Consider the following 21,570-nt stretch of genomic DNA (forward strand, 5'->3'; position numbering starts at 1 on the left):
GCACGGTGAAGGAAACAATCAAAATGCAACTTACAGAATGGGAGAATGTATTTACAAATGACATATCATAAAGGGTTAGTATGCAAAATCTATAAAGAACTTAACAAACTCAACACCCAAAACACAAATAATCCAGTGTTCAACATTACTCATCAACAGGGAAATACAAATCAAAACCACAATGAGATACCACCTCACACCCGTCAGAATGGCTAAAATTAACAACTCAGGAAACAACAGATGTTGGCAAGGATGTGGAAAGAGAGGAACCCTTTTGCACTGTTGGTGGGAAGGAAACCTGGTGTAGCCACTCTGGAAAGCAGTATAGAAGTTCCTCAAAAAGTTAAAAATGGAACTATCCTCTGACCCAGCAATTGCACTACTAGGTGTGTATCCAAAGGATACAGGTATGCTGTTTTGAAGGGGCACATGCACTCCAATGTTTATAGCAACACTATCGACAATAACCAAAGTATGGAAAGAGGCCAAATGTCCATCGACAGATGAATGGATAAAGGAGATGTGATACACACACACACACACACACACACACACACACACACACACACGGGACAATTACTCAGCCATCCATCGACAGATGAATGGATAAAGGAGATGTGATGCACACACACACACACACACACACACACACACACATACACACACACACATGGGACAATTACTCAGCCATCAAAAAGAATGAAATCTTGCCATTTGCAACAACGTGGATGGAACTAAAATATATTATGCTAAGTGAAATTAGTCAGAGAAAGACAAATATCATATGACTTCACTCATATGTAGAATTTAAGATACAAAACAGATGAACATAAGGGAAGGGACACAAAAATAATATAAAACAGGAAGGGGGACAGACAATTAAAAGACTTAAATACAGAGAACAAACGGAGGGTTGCTGGAGGGATATTGGGTGGGAGGATGGGCTAAATGGGCAAGAGGAATTAAGGAGGAGACTTGTTGGATGAGCCATGGGTGTTATATATAGAGGATGAATCACTGGGTTCTACTTCTGAAATCATTATTACACTATATGCAACTAACTTGGATGTAAATTAAAAATAAATAAATAAAATAAAGTTAACTGAAATGAAAAAAACAAATAAAAATGACAATTCTAAAATATATGGAAAATAGCAATGCTGCCTACATCATAGAATATGTAAAAAATTAAATCCAAATGCATTAAACATTTAAAGACAGAAAAGAAATACATTTTTGGTCTTGGAGTAGAAAAAAATTTTTAAGCAGAACAGAAAACACCAAACTTATAAAGGAAATACAAAAACTAACATTTTTGTGGCAAAATGTGTAAGGGTATCTATTGCAGAAATGCTCATAATAATCAAAAATAGAATACAAACTAAATGTCCACTAATAAAATATGATAGTCGTAAAATATTATGTACCCATTAAAAAGAATGAGGTATTTCTGAACATGCAAACATAGAAAATGCTCTAAAATATATTATTAGGTTACAAGAGAAATTTCAGAAAAATATGTATAGCTAATTTTGTTTTAATTAAAATGTATGGGGGTATGTGTGTATGAATAAGTTTTTGCATAATAAGAATACTATTTTGAAAAAAAATAAAACCTAGCTTTTCTGATAGAAGTATGGCTACTCTGGCTTTCTTTTGACGTCCATTAGCATGATAGATGGATCTCCATCCCCTAATGTTCAATCTGCAGTTGTCTTTAGGTCTAAAATGAGTCTCTTGCAGGCAACATATAGATGGATTTTTTTCTTCTTTATCCATTCTGATACCTTATGCCTTTTGATTGGAGCATTTAGTCCATTTACATTAATTTTTAAAAAATGTTTATTTTTGAGAGAGAGTGAGAGAGAGAGAGAGAGAGAGTTGGGGAGAGGCAGAGGGAAAGACACAGAATCTGAAGCAGTCTCCAGGATCTGACCTGTCAGCAGAATGCTCAGCATGGGGCTCTAACCCACAAACTGTGAAATCATGAACTGAGCCAAACTCAGATGCTTAACCAACTGAGCCACCCAGGCACCCCTAGTCCAGTTACATTCAGAGTGATCATTGAAAGATATGAATTTAGTGCCATTGTGTTACCTGTAGAGTTGTTGTTTCTGATGATGTTCTCTGGTCCTTTGTAGTCTTTCTTGCTTTAGTCTTTTTTTATTCTCCCCTCAGAGAGTCCCCATTAAAATTTCTTGCAAGGCTGGTTAGGTGGTCACAAACTCCTTTTTTTTTATGTTTTTATTTATTTTTGAGACAGAGAGAGACAGAGCATGAGCAGGGGAGGGGCAGAGAGAGAGGGAGACACAGAATCATTTGAAGCTGGCTCCAGGCTCTGAGCTGTCAGCACAGAGCCCAACCTGGGGCTCAAACTCACAGACTGTGAGATCATGACCTGAGCTGAAGTCAGATGCCTAACCGACTGAGCCACCCAGGCACCCCTGGTTTTTATTCATAAGAGAAAGGCTTCATCTCTCTTTCTATTCTGAATGACAGCATTGCTGGATAAAGGATTCTCGGCTGCATATTTTTCTTATTCAGCACATCGAATATTTCCTGCCACTCTCTTCAGGCCAGCCAAGTTTCAGTAGACAGGTCTGCTACTAACCTTATGTCTAATCTTGTAGGTTAAGGACCTACCTGCTATCAGAATTCTCTCTTTATCCTTTTATTTTGCAAGTTTCACTATGATATGTCATGGCGTTGACCTGTTTTGTTAATTTTGTAGGGAGTTCTCTGTGCCTCTTGGACTTGGATGCCTGTTTCCTTCCCCAGATCAGGGAAATTCTCAGCTAGAATTTGTTAAAAACAAACAAACAAACAAAAAAAAACCCAACTCTGTCCCTTTTCCCCACTCTTCTTCCTTGACTCCTATAATATAGATATTGTTTCATTTCATGGAATCACTTAGTTCTCCAAGTCTTTCTCTGTGATCTAGTAATTTCCCTTCTTTCCTTCTTTTTTCAGCTTCATTACTCTCCATAATTTTATCTTCTGTTTCACCTAGTCTCTCCTCTATTTCTTCAATCCTTATTGTCACTGTATCCAGTTTATTTTGCATCTCAATTATAGCATTTTTAAATCCATCCCGACTAGTTCTTAGGTGTTTGATCTCTGAAGTGTTTCTCTGGTGTCTTCCGTTATTTTCTCAAGCCCAGCTCATAGTCTATGACTGTTGTTCTAAAATTTTGTTCAGATATATTGCCTATATGTTTTTTTGAACAAGTTTCTGGCTGTGATTTCTTCTTGACCTTTCTTTTGGGGATAATTCCTCTGTCTTGTCATTTTGGCTACGTGTCTGTCCTTTGCATGTTTTAAAAGCTTATTATAGGGGCGCCTGGGTGGCGCAGTCGTTAAGCGTCTGACTTCAGCCAGGTCACGATCTCGCGGTCTGTGAGTTCGAGCCCCGCGTCAGGCTCTGGGCTGATGGCTGGGAGCCTGGAGCCTGTTTCCGATTCTGTGTCTCCCTCTCTCTCTGCCCCTCCCCCGTTCATGCTCTGTCTCTCTCTGTCCCAAAATAATAAATAAAAAACGTTGAAAAAAAAATTAAAAAAAAAAAAAGCTTATTATATTTCCTGCACCTGACAGCACCACTATATTAAAAGGGGGGGGGGGCGCCTGGGTGGCTCAGTTGGTTGAGCATCCAGCTTCCACTCAGGTCATGATCTCACGGTTTGTGAGTTTGAGCCCAGCGTCGGGCTCTGTGCTGACAGCTCAGAGCCTGGAGCCTGCTTCAGATTCTGTCTCCCTCTCTCTCTGCCCCTCCCCTGCTAGTGCTCTGTCTCTCTCTCTCTTAAAAATAAATAAACATTTATTTTTAAGTAATAAAAAGGGGTCAGACACTGTGTAGGGCCTGGCACTTCAGGAAGTGTTTCTGGTATATGCTGCATGCACTCTTCTGTTGTGTTTTGGCTACTCTTTCCCACTGGTCATTCCTCTGCAGAGCTCCTCCTTGCTTGCAGTCTTGGAGTGTTTGGACCTTTAAGTGTGTTTTGATTTGTTTGCTGAAGTAACCCTGGAAAAAAAAGGTAGTGGGGCGGGGAGAAGCCTGATCCCCAAAAAAAGAGAAAAGGAAAGAGAACAAAAAAACTCAGAGAAACAAAAACCTGTAAGGCTGATTTCAAAGGCAAAGAAAGGAAAAAAAAAAAGAAAGAAAGAAAGAAAGAAAGAAAGAAAGAAAGAAAGAAAGAAAGAAAGAAGCAGAAGAAAAGAAAAAAAGAAGGAAAAAAAAGAGAATGAAAATGCCTGATCCAAATAAAAAGCGAAAAGGAAAACAAAACAAAACAAATAAGAAACCATCAGCCTGATTCCAAAAGAAAAAAAGGAGAAGGGAAAAAAGAAAAGAAAAAAAAAGACAAGACAAGACAAGACAAGACAAGACAAGACAAGAGCTGTCTGTTGGTGGATGGGGGGTGCTGCCTGTCTGTGCTGGTCTGGAGGAGAGGCCAGCTGAATTGGCTCGAGTCAGTCTTGCCCCAGTAAATAAGCAGTTGCCAGGCACAGGAGGCCAGGTTTGGGATAAGTGGGTCCTGCCTCCTTTGGGGGCTGCTGTGTTGCTCTCTGAAGTCCCACCATGTTGGTGTTGGGGTAATAATGGTACCACCTCAGTCTCTCATCCTCCAACCGGAGATCTCAACCCCTGCTGTTCAGGCAGCCGTCATAGAATAGGAAGGGCAGTGGGCTCGCCCTACACCACAACTCTCCTGGATTTTTTCTTTGGCGTGTGGCTGGGATTCAAAACCTAAAGTCTTAAAGGACCCGCCACTTCAGGGATAGGCTCCCCTGTTCTGGAGCAGAGCCTCTCTACCCTGCTGTTGAAAGGCCTTTGGCTGGTACCTTCAGGGTCTTTTGTCCTTGGGGAAGCAATAAACCGTCTTCCAAAAGTACTCCAGGATGGGGACTGTTCTCTCCTAGCGCACCCTGGAGATCTTTATACCACCCTATGCACTCTAAGTCCAGCTCCCTCCTCCCCAGGAGTTTGCATCACAGCTCTGCTCCACAGAAAGTCAGGCACTTTGAAAACCTCAGAGTTTGAGCTCCAAAAGCTGTTTGCAAAAAAACCTGGGACATTCAATACATCTTTTTTCCCAGTCCGTGGTCCAGAGAGGTTTCCCTCTTGTGCTAACTCGATGCCATACTTTCTCAACCCCTCTCTCTTTCTCTTCCTTTTGTCCTCCATGGAAAGTGTTCCTTCCCCTCCACAGCACCACCATTTTTCTCTCCCCAATTCACAGCCACGCACCTTGCACCTGCTAGTTGTCTCCCTTCCACTGTGGAGATCCTTCCGCCAGTCCTCAGATCAATTTCCTGGGTGTTCCAAGTAATTAGACATCAATACAGCTTTGAGGGATGAGGAAAGCTCAGTGTCCCCCCTACTTCTCTACCAAGTTAACTCTAATTTGTTTAATTTTTTAATTTTAATTTTGCAGTGTCTTTAGCACATTTCGGTATTAAGGTTATTCCGACCTAACAAAATGAATTAAAGTGTTCCTTCCTCTCCTGGTTTTGAAAAGATATTTTGTGAAATATTGGTATTATTTCTTCCTTAAGTGTATAAAAGAATTCATATGTGGATCTGGTGCATCTGGGTTTAGAGTTTTCTAAATTGTGGCCTATTTAGATTTCCCATTTAAAAAAAAATTGTATTTTTTCTGATTCCTGGTGATGTTGAACATTTCTCCTTTGGTGTTCATATCCTTTACCCAATTTCTTGTGTAGCCTAAATACTAATCTCTTATCACTTGTAATCTTTAATAAATGCCTTATCCATCTGCCTAGGATCTAACTATTTTTCTAGTATCTTTTGTCATATAATTTTGATATTAAAAAAACCATCTTTCCTTCCTTTTAAAACATATGCTTTTTGGGTTCTTAAGAATCCTTTCCTCCCCACCAATACCCCCAATATCATGTAGTCTTTCTCCAACATTTGTTTATTCTGATAGTTTTGCTTTATACAGTTAAATATTTTAATTATCACGAGAGTTAAACTGCTTAAGTTTAAGGTATACAGTGTGTTGATTCAGTTCACTTATATGTTCCAAAATAATTACCACCATAGTATTACCTAAAACTTCTATCATGTGACATAATTTCCATTTCTTTTTTTAGTGATGAGAACATTTAAGATCTACACACTTAGCAACTTTCAGGTATATAATACAGCATTGTTAACCATAATCAAAATGCTATACATTACATCCCCCAAACTTCTTCATCTTCTAACTGAAAGTTTGTACCCTTTACCCAACACCCCACTTCCCCACTCCCCAGCCTATGGTAAACACCATTCTACCCTGTTTTTATGAGTTTTTATTTTATAGATTATACATATAAGTGTGATATCATACTATATTTGTAATGACACAGATGCTGATTCAACTCTTCCTATCTTTATAATGAGTCATTTTCATAAAAAATATATATTTAAATCTCCACCCTTCCTCCACCAGTTGAGTCATGATGCAATCTTTATTATATACTAATTTCTCTTTTATACAAGGATCTGTTTCTGGGCTCTTTATTTTGAACTTTGGATATACCAGTCTGTTCCTGTGTCAGTACAGCACTGTTTTTATTACTCTGTGTAGTATATCTTAATATCTGGGAAGGCTGTCTCCTTTCTTTGCTATTATTTTTCAAAATTGACTTAGCTCTTTTTAGATATTCTTTGTTTTCCTATATTTATCTTATAATTACTTTATCAAAATCCTTAATCTTGATTGTTTTTACGTATTATCATGGAAAATCTTAAACATATACTAAAGTAGGGAGAATGGGAAAAACAGTCTAATGAACTCCCATGGATTTCATCACCAAACTTCAAAAATTATCATGGCCATTTTTGTCTTGTATATTGCCCCCCCTTTTCTTACTCCACCAGATTTTCTAAAATCAGGCATAATATCTTGTCTTTGTATCAACAAATGTTAAATCACTATTCAAGTCTTCCTGTGTCACTTCTTTCAGATGGAATGTCTATTTTTATTTTTTCAATTGAGGCTTAATTAACATAAGCATTATACAATTTTCAGGTGTACAGCATAATAAATCAATATTCACATATATTGCAAAATGATCAAAAGTCTAGATAGCATCTGTCACTATATGTAGTTACAAAAATTATTTTTCTTGTGATGAGAACTTTAAAGACCATAGAGATGTACAGACTTTCAAATAGGTTTTATAGTCCTATTAACTACAGTCACCATGTTATCTATGCATTATATCCCCATGACTTATTTATTATATAACTGGATGTTTGTACTTCTTGACCCCCCCCTTAACCAATCTTTCCCACCCTCTAGCCCTCACCTCTGGCAATTATCTATCTGCTTCTTTATATCTGAAAGTTGATTTTTCAAGACACTATATATAAGTGAGATTATACAGTATTTATCTTTCTCTATGTAACTTATTTCACTTAGTATAATGCCCTCAAGGTCCATCTACGTTGTTACAAATGACATAACTTCATTCCTTTTTTAAGGTTGAATAATATTTCACTGTATATACACAACACATTTTCTTTATCCATTCATCCACTAATGAATACTCAGGTTGTTTCCATGTCTTGGCTACTGTAAATAATGTGGCAATGAACATGGGGTGCTTATGCCTTTTTGAGTTAGTGCTTTTGTTTTCTTTGTATAAATACCTAGAAGTGGAATTCCTGGATCATATGGTAGTTCGATTTCTAATTTTTTGAGGAACCTCCATACTGTTTTTCATAGTAGCTACACCAACTCCCCCTCTTCATATTAAATTTTAATTAATAAAAAAGTGAGACAATATCTAAACTATCATGACAATTATTGCAAAAACTGAAAATTACTTTCTACAAATATAAAAGACAGGCATCTGGCTTTGACAGTTATTTAAATCTTTAGTAACTGTTATAACTGAAGCACTTGACTTCAAAGTGTCAAAGGGAAAAAATAGTTCTGAGTCTTCTTAATTAAAAAAAACATTTTTTAAAAAGCTAATATGGCTAAATCTAGATCTAAATCTATGCAGTAACATTCTAAAAGACTGTAAAAAAATAATTTATAATTAAGAGTCTTAGTTAACCAAATGAAAATAATGTAATATAATCAGAAACTCAGAAACTATAGTTCAGGGGTGCCTGGGTGGCTCAGTCAGTTAAGCACCCGACTTTGGCTCAGGTCATGATCTCAAGGTTGCTGGGTTTGAGCCTCGTCGGGCTCTGTGCTGACAGCTCAGAGCCTGGAGTCTGCTTTGGATTCTGTGTCTCCCTCTCTCTCTTTCCCTCCCCTACTCATGCTCTGTCACTCTCTCTTCTCAAAAATAAACATAAAAAATAAAAAAAAAACTGTAGTTCAGCATGGCATATCTTTTCTTTCTGTTTCTTGTGCAGGGACAGAAGATGTGGGTGTAGGCAGTATTGATAAAGTAGATGCTCCATTAGCATCAGATGATTTATTTAGCTGGTGATCAGCCATAATGTAAATGGTTTAGAAGGAAGAGTGTTTGGGGTAATAGTTGCATGAAACACTGGTATGATGGGGTGCTATACTGGTGTAGAACTACTGTATGTCTCTGCTCTTGGCAGTCTGTAGTCTGTATAATCGTGTCTGCTTATTTGAGGCAAAATATTCTGTGGGAACAATCTACTGGCATCGCTGGAATGCCTGTCTTCCATTCCATTGGCAAACCCACTAGTGGCTGTTGCTTGCATCATTTCCCTTCTGTAATCCCTACTTTTTGGGAAGCTATTAATTTCCATCTTCTTTGCTTCTTTTTGTCTCTTTTTTATTTCAAGCCATTCTTTTGTTTTTCCTCTGTGAAATTTGTTTGACAATTGTAGTCATATTTTTCCTCAGAAGAGCTAATATGCTCAGACCAGTTATCTTCAGAATCATAAGGTGCATCTTCAGTTTTGCTTGGATTATTGCTTGGATTAGAAGAATGTGATTTGAACTATGAAGAGCACTATGGTTGTGTGAATTATCCTGTGGAGAGTAATTGGTCCCACTATCTCTCTCTTGAACTCTGTGAATATGCACATTTTTTGCATTACTGTGACCTGTGCTGTCACTATATTTATTTTCAAGACTATCAGGTCTTTGCAGTGTTTTATTTGACGGTGAATGATTTTCAGTGTCTTGCATTTTTTCATGTCTCTCATCACGGCTCATGGGGTGACTCTTCGATGAGCATTTAAGTGCCTGGTAAGGAAGACTGCCAGTCCCCCTCTGGTCACGACAGCTCAGCTTGCCCTTGCCTTCCTCTTCCTCTGAGGCCTGGCTTGCCCCCTTGGGTTCTGTCAGCTATTTCCAGTTGCTGCTTTTTTTCTTCATGCACAAGTCTGGCCACCAGCCTTCTAGTTTAGAGACAGACCTAGTCCAGGACCTGCTGGATGCTGGTCCCAGGGGCCCTGGAGATGCACAGGAGTGAGACGCCTTCCGGAGGAGGATGGTGTGGCTGTACCAATTTGAAGAAAAAAATAGAGTTGGTTTGCTTAAAATAGGATCAATCCACATAAAGCCCACAGATTTTCTGTGGTTTATATGATCACAACCCCCCTTTTTCTCCTCCTCCCATTTATTTGTTTAAAAAGCCGTTTTAGGGGCGCCTGGGTGGCTCAGTTGGTTGAGTGTCCGACTTCGGCTCAGGTCATGATCTCGCAGTCCGTGGGTTCGAGCCCCGCGTCGGGCTCTGTGCTGACAGCTCAGAGCCTGGAGCCCATTTCGGATTCTGTGTCTCCCTGTTTCTCTGACCCTCCCCTGTTCATGCTCTCTCTCTCTCTCTGTCTCAAAAATAAATAAATGTTAAAAAAAATTAAAAATAAAAAAAAGCCGTTTTATTTATCTTGTATTATGATTTTTATTATGGGTTTTGCTAATTGCAGACATGTTCTTTTATTCCTTGTATTTCCTGTAACTTGTTAAATGTAGAGATTTGACTAGATTGAAGTTCATTTTCCTTTGGCAAGAACATTTCAAGAGATGTTGTTGCATACTTCATATTGTATTACATCATGAATCAAATAATTGACTTTCTTTTTGTGTGGACAAGATTTATTTTGAGTTCAGGTATGTTGTTAGCCTAACCCATTCATCATCAAATTTCCCAAGCTAATGCCATAGCTTTCAAACATGACCCCTGGGAATCTCCGAAATTCTTCCAGAGAGTCTGAAAGGCCAAAAAGACTTCAAAATAGTAATAGATATTATTTACATTTTCTCACAAGTGTATAGCAGAAATTTTCAGAGGTTATATGACATTTTTGTTCTAAATTCTTCTCAGTTTTAATTTCTAATATGATATTCAGAGATATAAGCCCCTTACAGAAAATCTCTTCATCCTCAATAATTTTGAAAATGTGAAGCATTCCTGAAAGCAAGAAGTTGGGGAACAACTGAGCTAATGGGTTTAGCAGCCAGTGATTATTATCCCTGAATTTATTATTTCATTAGGTGTTACAAATAGTAATATTAACATTAAACTGTACATCTGATCTTGTCACTCTTCTGCTTAAAACAGCTTTCTATTGTTCTTATCTTAGGTATTTTGCAACATCTAAAGAACATGATAGAGTATCTTACTGTAGATAATGATCCTCTATTGATGCTTTTGTGCTGAGGGAATTTTCTATTTCTGGATACAAAGCAAGAAGTTGATATTCCAGAATTTATCTAGAGAACTATTCCTGAGGGAACAGAGAAACTACAGAAAACAGCATAAGAGAAATGAAAAATACAAAAAAAGAGAATGAAAGAAATGTTAGTGAAAAAGTCTTACATGCATCCTAATGGTGTTCCAGAAGGAGCGAGAAAGAGTATGTGGCAGAAGAAACATTTGAAGAGAAAATGGCAAAGAAGTTTCCAAAATTCTTTCAATGGCTCTCTATGCCTCGCACCTTCCCATCTCTTTTTTCTTGTTCTTTTCCCTGTGCTTCAGTTTGGATAATATAAATTGACTTTTCTTCAAATTTACTGATCCTTTTTCCTATGTCCAGTTAGCTGTTAAACCTATACAATGAATTCTTAATTTTAGTTATTGTACCTCTCAAGTCCAGAATATCTATTTGCTCTTTTTTATTATTTTATTATTATTATCATTATTATTATTATTTTAGTGAGCTCTATGCCCAACGGGGCTTAAACTCATAACCCTGAAATCAAGAGTCAAATACTCTACCAACTGACCCAGTCCTATTTGCTCTTTTTTATAGATACAGTTTTATTGTTTAAGTTCTATATATTTTCATCTGTTTCATATATCTTTTCCTGAGCTTTCCTTAACACATTCATAATACTAATTTAAAAGTCCTTGTCTGCCGATTCCAACATCCGGGTCACTCTGTGGGTCTGCTTCTAATGGCTGTATTTTCTCTTGATTGCAAGTTACATTTTTCTTCATATTTGTATGTATTATATATTTTTTTATTGTATGTTGAGCATTGTATATCCAAAATCTTATGGGAACTGAAAGATTTTGTCCCAGGGAGTGCATATCTTTTCCACTGTTAGGAATTTGGAATAAGAGACAATGAATCTGAGCCAATCAAGCACTATGCTCTGTTGGATTTGGATTTCAATGTCACTTTGAGTTCACCTCAGGTTTCAAACTTCTTGAGGGTGATATTTGGAGTTCTCTGCTGTGTGTATAACATACCTATTCCTCTAGCAGGACTTTGAGATCAGGCATTGTGAGACCAACCACATCTCACTTGGAAGCAGAAGCCCTGCAATTAACAAATTTATAATCTGTTTATTAAAGACAACCTAAAAAATAATTCCAAATAAAAGAAGACAAAAATCAATCAAAATACTATCATTTTAATAAAGCAACATCATTATTTTAATGTATTTTCTTATGAAGTTGTTCTGGGACTATATAGGTTGTAATTGTTTCATTATTTAATTGAAAATCTGAAGTTAAGTATATACTTTGATTGAGGGTGAAGTTACTATCAAGAAACATTTTCTGCCAAATCCTAAAGGAAAATCATATTCATAATGAGACTGTTTGTTTTTAAAATTTGTCTAAATTCCAGTGGTAAGGAGGCATCTCTACTTTTGCATTATTGCAAGTTGATTAGTGTGGTAATGTCAATTTGATGTGGCTTCTTGAATTACTGTTCTTATAATTCTCATTGGGACTCAGGTCTATCAAAAATTCTTTTATTTATTTATTTTTTAAGTTTATTTATTTATTTTGAGAGAGAGAGAGAAAGAAAGAGAGGGAGAGAGAGAGAGAGCAGGGGAGGGGCAGAGAGAGAAGGAGAGAGAGGGAATCCCAAGCAGGCTCCACACTGTCAGCACAGAGCCCAATGCAGGGCTCAAACTCATGAACTGTGAGATCATGACCTGAGGTGAAATTGAGAGTCAGATGCTTAACCAACTGAGCTACCCAGGAGCCCCCAACAATTCTTTTAAATAACTCTTTTAAATTAACACCTAAACTTCCTAATTCTGGAGTACTGATTTTGGTTAATCTCTTAGGTAAGTACATCTAAAGCTAATAGTAGCATTTCTTTAAGGGTAGATAAGTCATATATTTTCCAAACCTTTGAGTAGCTAAGAATAAATTTGTTACTTTTCTACATGAAAGACAATTTAAACATAGATTCTAATGTCACATCCTTTATCCCTCAAAACTCTGACGATATTGCTTCATTAAGTAGTTGGTATTTAATATAACAGAGGAGAAGTCTGATGTCAATGTGATTTTTGCTTCTTCAAATATACCATGTTGTATCTCCATCCTTCACCTATCCACTAAATATTCACCCATGGCATATGCACTCTCTTAACCCAATAAACAACTAAAACTCGTAGGATTTTTCTTTATCTTGTGTATTATTCAAACATCCTACCAAAATATTTTAAAATACAGCTCTCTTTTTTATGATTTGAATGTATTTCACAAGGCTGAAGTAAAGCATTGGCCATTACTCTGAGGGCCATCCTAGTCAGATGTGGTGATGAACAAAGAGCTTGGCAAGCTCTAGATTGTCCTTATTCTCCTTTACTTCACCTCCACCTTGTCTTCCTATCTGCCAGACTTGATGATGAGAAACAAATACTTGATTTGGACCCACAGAAGCAACAACTACACAGAAGCAAAAGTGGTCATGTGGGCAGGAATGGAAGTTATGCATGTAGCAACATGATCTTCACTGACTAAAACCACTGTAATGAAACGAAGCTAGAATAGTACACACCAAAAATGAACCCTTGATTTAGGACCATTCCATGGAGGATAAGTCAACTTTGGTAGCAGGTTGATTACATTAGATCAATTCCATCATTCGAAGGGTACACTTCATTCTCACTGGAAGAGACTTACTTTGGAAGCATATTTCCTTTTCCTGCCCATGATGCTTCAGCTCAAACCACCACAACCGGTAGATTTATAGAATGCTTTACTCATAATATTCCAAAATTCTTTGGAATATATAATATTCCAAAATTCTTTGGAATATATAATATTCCAAAATTCTTTTGGAATAGATTTTTTCCCACCAAAAAATTCATTTAACAGTAAATGAAGTGTGGTGATATGCTTATCTCATAAAATTCACTAGTCTTACCATGTCCTCATCATCTAAAAACAACTGTCCTAATGGAATGGTAGAATGGCCTTTTGCTTTAAAACACTAAATTATCTTTTACAGCAATTAAAACATTTTATTTTATCTTCATTTATTCTATTATTGACACTCTTCATTTCTTTATTTTGATCTATGTTTCTGATGTATATAATATTTTTTCTCCTTTAAGAATATTCTTTAACATTGCTTGTAGTTTTACTGGCAATGGATTCCTTCAGTTTTGATTTGTCTGAGAATATTTTTATTTCATCATTTTAAAAATAATTAAAAAAAATTTTTAAAGTAATCTCTACACCCAATACAGGGCTCAAACTCACAACTCCAGATCAAGAGTCTCATGCTCCACTGACTGAGCCAGCCAGGCACCCCTATTTCATCTTCATTTTTAAGGATACTTTTGCTGACATTGAATTATGGGTTGTGTTTTCTTCTTTCAGCACTTGAAAGATGTCACTTTGTCTTCTTGTTTACATACTTTTTTGGTGAGACATGTGTTATAATTCTAAGCCTTGTCTCTTTATAGGTAATGTTTCCTTTTCTCTGGATACTTTTAAGATTTTTGTCTTTGGTTTGCTACTGTCTGAATATAATATGTCTTAAAGAGTGGGGTTTTGGTATTTATTATACTTGGTGTTCTCTGAGCTTCCTGGCTCTGTGACTTAACTGTCAGTCATTCTAGAAAAATTTTGGCTATTACTTATTCATATATTCTGCCTTTTCTTTCTTCTCCTCTGAGATTCTAATTATGCATGTATCAGGCCATTTGATATTGTCTCACATCTCTTGGATAGTCTGTCCTGTTTTTTCCTTTTATGTATTCTTCTTTTCTTTTTACATTTCAGTTTGGGTGATTTTTATTGACCTATCTTCAAATTTACTGATTCCTTGCTTACTTGTGTTGAGTCTACTGATGAGCTCATCTAAACATTGTTCATTTCCAGTACTGTGTTTTTTTATTTTGGTCATATGGGTCTTCCTTTGCACTGCTCTCCAGGGAGAATCTGTCTCTTGTATCTGTCCTAGTCATATTGTACTATTATTTTAAAAATCAAATCATTTTAGCCTGAGGTTGTGGGTAAGGAAGGAGGGTATTCTATGATGTTCAGATTAAGTGATAGCTGTAAGTAGGCACTGTAAACTTAGGTTTTGGGGTATGGACATCATAAGTATTTCTATCTCTCCTAAAAATGTAATTATTAGACCTAGCATTTCTTCCTGCTCCTCCTCCAAGTGTAGAGCATTCTTTTTGCCTACAGTTTTTGGTGCCCTTTTCACCTCAATTTAAGTGTTTTTTGTTCCATAGAAGAAATAGAAAAGATGGGTTTCAGCAGTGGCTGTTGTTCCCCTCTCACACCCAGCACAGTGAAGGAATCTTTCTCAGGATTCTCCCCACTCTTCCTTGTGAAAGCCTGGTTGAATTCCTGGAGGAAAATCCTGTAAGAGTGTGAAGTTTCCTGTCCAAAAAGTCATCGCTAAGACAGATATCAAGAAACTTACTGCTTATGTTTTATTCTAGTAGTTTCGTGGTTTTAGGTGTCACATTCAAGTCTTTAATCCATTTTGAGTTAATTTTTGTGTATGGTATAAGAGTGGTCCATATTATTCTGTTGCATGCAGTTGTCCAGATTTCCCAGCACTATTTATTGAAGAGACTGTCCTTTCCTCATTGTGTATTTTTGGCTCCTTTGTTACAAATTTGTTGGCCATACATGCGTGGGTGTATTTCTATGTATTTCTATGAAATTTCTATGTATTTCATTGATCTATGTGTCTGGTTTTTTTTTTTAATTTTTTTTTCAACGTTTATTTATTTTTGGGACAGAGAGAGACAGAGCATGAACGGGGGAGGGGCAGAGAGAGAGGGAGACACAGAATCGGAAACAGGCTCCAGGCTCTGAGCCATCAGCCCAGAGCCTGACGCGGGGCTCGAACTCACCGACCGCGAGATCGTGACCTGGCTGAAGTCGGACGCTTAACCAACTGCGCCACCCAGGCGCCCCTATGTGTCTGTTTTTATGTCAATACCACATTGTTTTGATTATTATAGTTTTGTAATATAGTTTGGAATCAGGGAGCATGATGCCTCCAGCTTTGTTCTTCTTTCTCAAGATTGTTTTGGCTATTTGGGTTTTTTGATGGTTCTACACAAATTTTAGGATTTTTGTTGTATTTCTATGAAAAGTGCCATTGGATTTTGATAGCTAGTTATTTATAGATTACTTTGGGTTGTCTGGACATTTTAACGATATCAAGTTTTCTAATTCATGAACATGGAATATTTTCCATTTATTTGTATCTTCTATTTTTTCATCAATGTCTTACAGTTTTCAGTGTAAAATCTCTCACACCATTGGTTAAATTTATTCGTAGGTATTTTATTCTTTTTGATGGAATTGTAAATAAGATTCTTTTAAAATTTCTCATTATAATAGTTTGTTATTAGTGCATAGAAATGAAGCATATTTTTCCATATTGATTTTTTCTCCTGCAACTTTACTGAATTCATTTATTCTAACAGTTTTTTGGAGGAGTCTTCAGGGTTTCCTGTATACAATATTATGTCATCTGCAAATAGTGACAGTTTTATTTCTTTCTTGATCTAGATGACTTTCTTTTTCTTACCTTATTGTTATGGCTAGGACTTCTAATACTACGTTGAATAAAAGTGGCAAGACTGGGCATCTTTACCTTGTTCCCAATCTTAAAGAAAAGCTTTTAGCTGTTCACTTCTGAGGATAATGTTAACTGTAGGTTGTCATATATGGCCTTTATTATGGTGAGGTAAATTTTCTCTATACATACTTTGCTGAGAGTTTCTTTTTTTAATCATATATGGATGTTGAATTTGTCAAATGCTTTTTCTGCCTCTATTGAGATGATCATATGATTTTTATCCATTCTAATGTGGTATATTACATTGATTGACTTACAGGTATTGAACCATCCTTGCATCCCAGGAATAAATTTCACTTGATCATGGTTTATGTTCTTTTTAATGTATTGTTGAATTTGGTTTGCTAATATTTTGTTGAGACTTAAAAAAATTATTTTTATTAAGTTTATTTATTTATTTTGAGAGAGAGAGAGAGAGAGCACAAGTAGGGAAGGGGCAGAGAGATGGAGAGACAAAATCCCAAGCAGGCTCTGCACCATCAGCACAGAGCCTGATGCGGGGCTCAAACTCACGAACCGTGAGATCATGACCTGGGCTGAGATCAATAGACGCTCAACTGACTATGCCCCCCAGGCACCCCTATTTTGCTGAGACTTTTGCATCTATGTTCATTAGGGATATTGGCCCATTAATTTTCTTTTCTTGGGGTGTCTTTCTCTGGTTTTGTTATCAAGGTAATGCTAGCCTTATAAAATGAGTCTGGAAGTGTTCCCTCCTATTTTTTGGAAGATTTTGATATTGATTGATATTGATTCATCTGTAGGTGTTTGGTAGAATTCATTAGTAAAGCTATGTGGTCCTGGGCTTTTGTTGTCAGATGATTTTTGATTATTAATTCTCCTTACTAGTAATCAGAGTGTTCAGATTTTCTATTTCCTCATGCTTCATTCTTGATAGATTGTATATTTCTAGGAATTTATCCATTTCTTCTAGGTGTTCCAACATCTTGGTGTATAATTGTTCATAGTGGTGTCTTTTGATACTTTGTATTTCTGTGGTGTCAGTTGTAACATCTCCTCTTTCATTTCTGACATTATCTGAGTCCTTTCTTTTTTTCTTAGTGAGTCTAGATAAAGGTTTGTCAATTTTGTCTATCTTCTCAAAACCAGTTTTTGGTTTCATTGATCTTTTCTATTGTGTTTTCAATCTCTATTTCACTTATTTCCACTCTGACCTTTGCTATTTCCTTCCTTCTTTTAATTTTGGGCTTTATTTATTCAACTGTTTTGAGTTTCTTGAGGTATAAAGTTAGGTTGTTTGAGATTTTACTTGTTTCTTGATGTAGACATTTATTGCTATGAACTTTCCTCTTATAACTGCTTTTGCCCCATCACATACATTTTGGCATACTGTATTTCCATTTTTGTTTGTCTCGAGTTATTTTTTTGTCTTTTGATTTCATCTTTGACCCATTGGTTTTTCATAATTGAAATATACTTATTAAAATGAAATCATTTATAGTTCTAGAACTCAATGTAATTTAGTTGCTAATTTAACAGTGAATATCATGTTTCATTTATATTACATCAGCATCTACATGTGTGGTATGCATTATAAGATTAATATGGATTATTTGATATCTCAAAAAGTTTTCCAGGTGCTAAGTACAAATGCTGGGAGTACTGCAATAAGTTCTGAGTGCCCACAGAACCACAAACTGGAACATGAAAAAAAAGCAAGAAAATGGAGGCTTGACACTATTGGCAAATAACTATTAAGCAAAAATCTATTGAATATGTAGTAACAGAGGGGAAGGAAAAATTAATTTTTTAAATTTATTTTGCTGCTCAAATCTTTACATACTCTGGTTGTGTGTATGTCTCAACCTTCTGACCTTCATTGTATTCTGACAACTGCCATTTGTTTTGAGGACACAGAGCAAAAAATATGGAGAAGCATTCCCCTGAGGCCATGAGTAATATTAGGAGGGCAGATGTTTTAAGGTCAAGTTACCATTATGGTAGTGCTGAGTGCCAGATTCTGAGTGACAAAGGCATCCTTCCGTTCTTGCAAATGTGTGCATGTGTGTTTCTGACATATAGGGGCCTCTAAGATATGGGGACCAGAAGATTGGCTCCTCTTGCCAAGGTATAATTATAGTACTGGTTCTATCCTTTTTATTAAGTGCCAGTTAAATATCTTCTAATAGAACCCATTTCATTCACTTAGGTCACATATGTACCTTGGAAAATGGTTTAGATACCTCTTGATGGCTTCCTGTATTAGTTTTCTAATGCCAGGTAACAAATTACTACAAATTTAGTAACTTAAAAAATTATACATCTATTATCTTGGTTTCTGTGGGTCAGAATTTTGGGTATGACTTACATTCCTTTGCTCATAGTCTCACAAGGCTACAATCAAGGTATTATCTGGGATGTATTTTAATCCAAATGCTTGGTTGGTAAAGAATCTGCTTCCAAGATCATTTGGTTTATTTATAGAATTTATTTCCTTATGGCTACAAGGCTACATGGCTAGATGGCTACATGGCTGAAGCCCATTCTCAGGCTACCCAACATTCTATAGGCCAATTTAGTAACTCTTAATATTGACTTCTTCAACATAGTTTTTTACTGCATCAAGTCAACAAAAAGAATCTCTTTCCTCAGGGAAGATCCAGTTCCGGCTTCGTGCCGACAGTGCGGAGCCTACTTGGGATTTTCTGTCTCCTTCTCTCCCTCCACTGTTCCCTCTCTGTCTCTCTCTCTCTCAAAATAAATAAATAAACATTAAAAGAAAAAAAAAGTAGAGACAAGATTCCAGTTCAGGTAGTATGCTTTCAAAGGCCATTTTTCGTAATTGTTACATTACGCTGTCTCATTTTATATACTTCAAAACTTCAGTTTCCCTTTTTATCTATTCCTTTTTCAAGTTTATGCTGTTTTTCAAAAGTTCTATTTTCTCTATTCAATTGGTGCTCAATTGCTACCACTGAAATTCATTTATTTATGTTTATTATTTTAGGTTTTTTTGTTTTTTGGAATTTTTTTCTCTGAGAAATTCTGTGATTTTGCTTTACTCCTGCATTTTTTTTTTCTAGAAGAATATTCAGTCTGTTTGTATAAAGCCAAATGGTTGACAAAATATGGAAATCCTTTAGTACTGATTGGTAAGTAGCTGTCCCACCTCTGAATACTCCTCCTACCATCCAGTCTGCCTCAGTCCCCAGTTAAATAAGCCCTGGACCTCTTCACAATCTGACAACTAAATGATTAACATCTGACACAGTAGAAGGTTTTCATGTCTGCTTCCACTCTGGCCAGTGCCTAGTGCCATAAGGAATGAGAAATATTTTGCATTTCTGTTTTACTTAACTTGAATTCTTTTTCTTTTGTATTATTCTGACAGCTACTTTAAGCTCTTCATTATTAATCAGGTCACACTTTTTACAGGAAACAGGCAAGAAATTTTCCTATATTCTATGAGGAAGATTTAGGTTCTCTTGTTCTGTATTTCTTTTATATTTAGTGTGTAATTTCATGATAGTAATTATTTCGTAATGTTTATCTGTATATACGTTTCTTTCTCCATTAGAGGCAGTGTCATTTCCTCTGGGCATCCTTAGTGGCTAGAATAGTGTGTGAGTACATAATTAATACTGTATTTGTTGAATGAAACAATGAATGATTGGTTAGATCAACCAGCAGGTGGAACGTCTGAAGAGACTACATAATGTGTGGTTGAATATATTTGGGGAAATTCAAATACAATAAAACCATCTAGTTGGAGCCTTAGGGAGGCAAGTCTAGAATATGAGCATATCTATTAAAATCAATCAATTAGTGAGTCAATGGTGAATTATTTTCCCCTTTGCCATTAGTCTAGACAATTGCGAGTGAATTATTATAAACATAATTCTTTTTTATTTGGTTATAGGAAACATACAGAAAGAAACCTGATGGGCTTTATTATTCCAATCCCATTTTTCTTATTATAGAGTGCAACTTTTAATGTCTATATTAATATTTATAATTAGTTGAGTATTTTATAACTGAGCATCTATGTACTAAATAAATTATAATACATAATTTATTATAATTGAGCCTCTATTCGTAACTTTTTGAACAATCGTGTACTATGCTCTGTGTTACATACTTTACAAAGCTAAGCAATAAAGCCACACAAATCTAAATGTGTTATTTCCTGACTTAGAACCTTTTAAATGATCCCTCATTACTTTATAACAAAGATCAGCTTTTAGGCAGAAAATCTACTAAATCAGTTCTCATGTTACAATTTGCCTTTTCGAGGAAGGCATTACTGATTTTCCAAGTCTGGATTAAGCGATTCTCCTAAAAGCCACCCAGTATTTCAACTGAGTTGAAAGACCCAAATTATAAAAATAAGTATTAACCACCCTCCACTAATTTCTTATTACTTACAAAAATTTCCTGTTTACTCTTCTGTTTCCTCTAGTATAGATTTCTTGAGGCCGGGCTAGACCACAGTGATTACTAAATAAAAAATGAGTAGATTAATTTAAGCAAAAAATTACATTCAAAACAAGTTAACAAAACCTCATGATCTATTTGTCAGGCTCTTCTTGTTTGGCAAAACATCTTTACATTGATTTATCCTGTCATTGACCTCTCTTAACCGACTTGAATCACAGGCATTATCACTATTTTAGAGATGAGAAAACCGTGTTAACACACGTGTTCCAAGAAACAGGCCAGAAGGCAGGAGTACTTGGACGTGAGCCCAGACAAACAACAAAAGGAGTTGCACCTTTTTCACTACATCCTATGGCCTTCATTAACGATTGGTTCCCAATATAAAACTGAATATAAGGGATACAACTTCTGGTGAAAGGGTATGATTGGAAGTGCTTGCTCTGGCACAAAACTGAAAGAAAAGATGTGTTTTCGCCATTCTCTCATTACTTACAGTTTAAAGTATACTTTGTGAATTTTTAATATAAATGATGAACAAATATACTTAAGGCTTTTTTGAAAATATTTCTCTCAGCTCTTTAACTCTCACCAACCTATTTCCTTCCTTCTTTGCTGAGGCTCATAGAGGGCGCTCACAAAGTGCTACTCACTGGGTAAAGCGAAGCTCCACTCAAAACACACTTCACACTGCAACTAAAAGGCGCAGCGCCACCACCTCAGACTTCCTTCTCCTTTCCAAGGCAGGAGGCGTGGCCAATTTCCCTCATTCAAATAAAAAACCAGGAGATTTGCATGGAGAACGGCTGAGCCGTGAGCCTATTGGCTGTTAGCACCGTGGGCGTGGCCAATAGTACGACCACAGAGCCCCGCCTACATTAATTTGCATAACGGCCCCGGCGCGTGCAAGGCAGAAG

The 21,570-nt window shown here is 36.4% G+C and overlaps 1 long non-coding RNA gene across 2 annotated transcripts; it reads right to left on the bottom strand.

The window, feature by feature from the left end:
* Positions 1-9,086: 9,086 nt before the first annotated feature.
* On the bottom strand, positions 9,087-21,492 carry LOC109501466. Of its 2 annotated transcripts, XR_006600559.1 has the most exons (4): positions 21,307-21,492; positions 20,645-20,716; positions 11,644-11,713; positions 9,087-9,447 (listed from the first exon to the last, which is right to left on the bottom strand). It is a non-coding gene; the product is annotated as an uncharacterized LOC109501466 (long non-coding RNA). The 2 variants fall into 2 exon arrangements; XR_002159539.3 differs by lacking the exon at positions 9,087-9,447 and having other exon boundaries at positions 9,761-11,713; positions 21,307-21,453.
* Positions 21,493-21,570: the final 78 nt, after the last annotated feature.

The sequence above is a fragment of the Felis catus genome, chromosome B4 (genome assembly GCF_018350175.1).
Source record: "Felis catus isolate Fca126 chromosome B4, F.catus_Fca126_mat1.0, whole genome shotgun sequence".
Lineage (NCBI taxonomy): Eukaryota > Metazoa > Chordata > Mammalia > Carnivora > Felidae > Felis > Felis catus.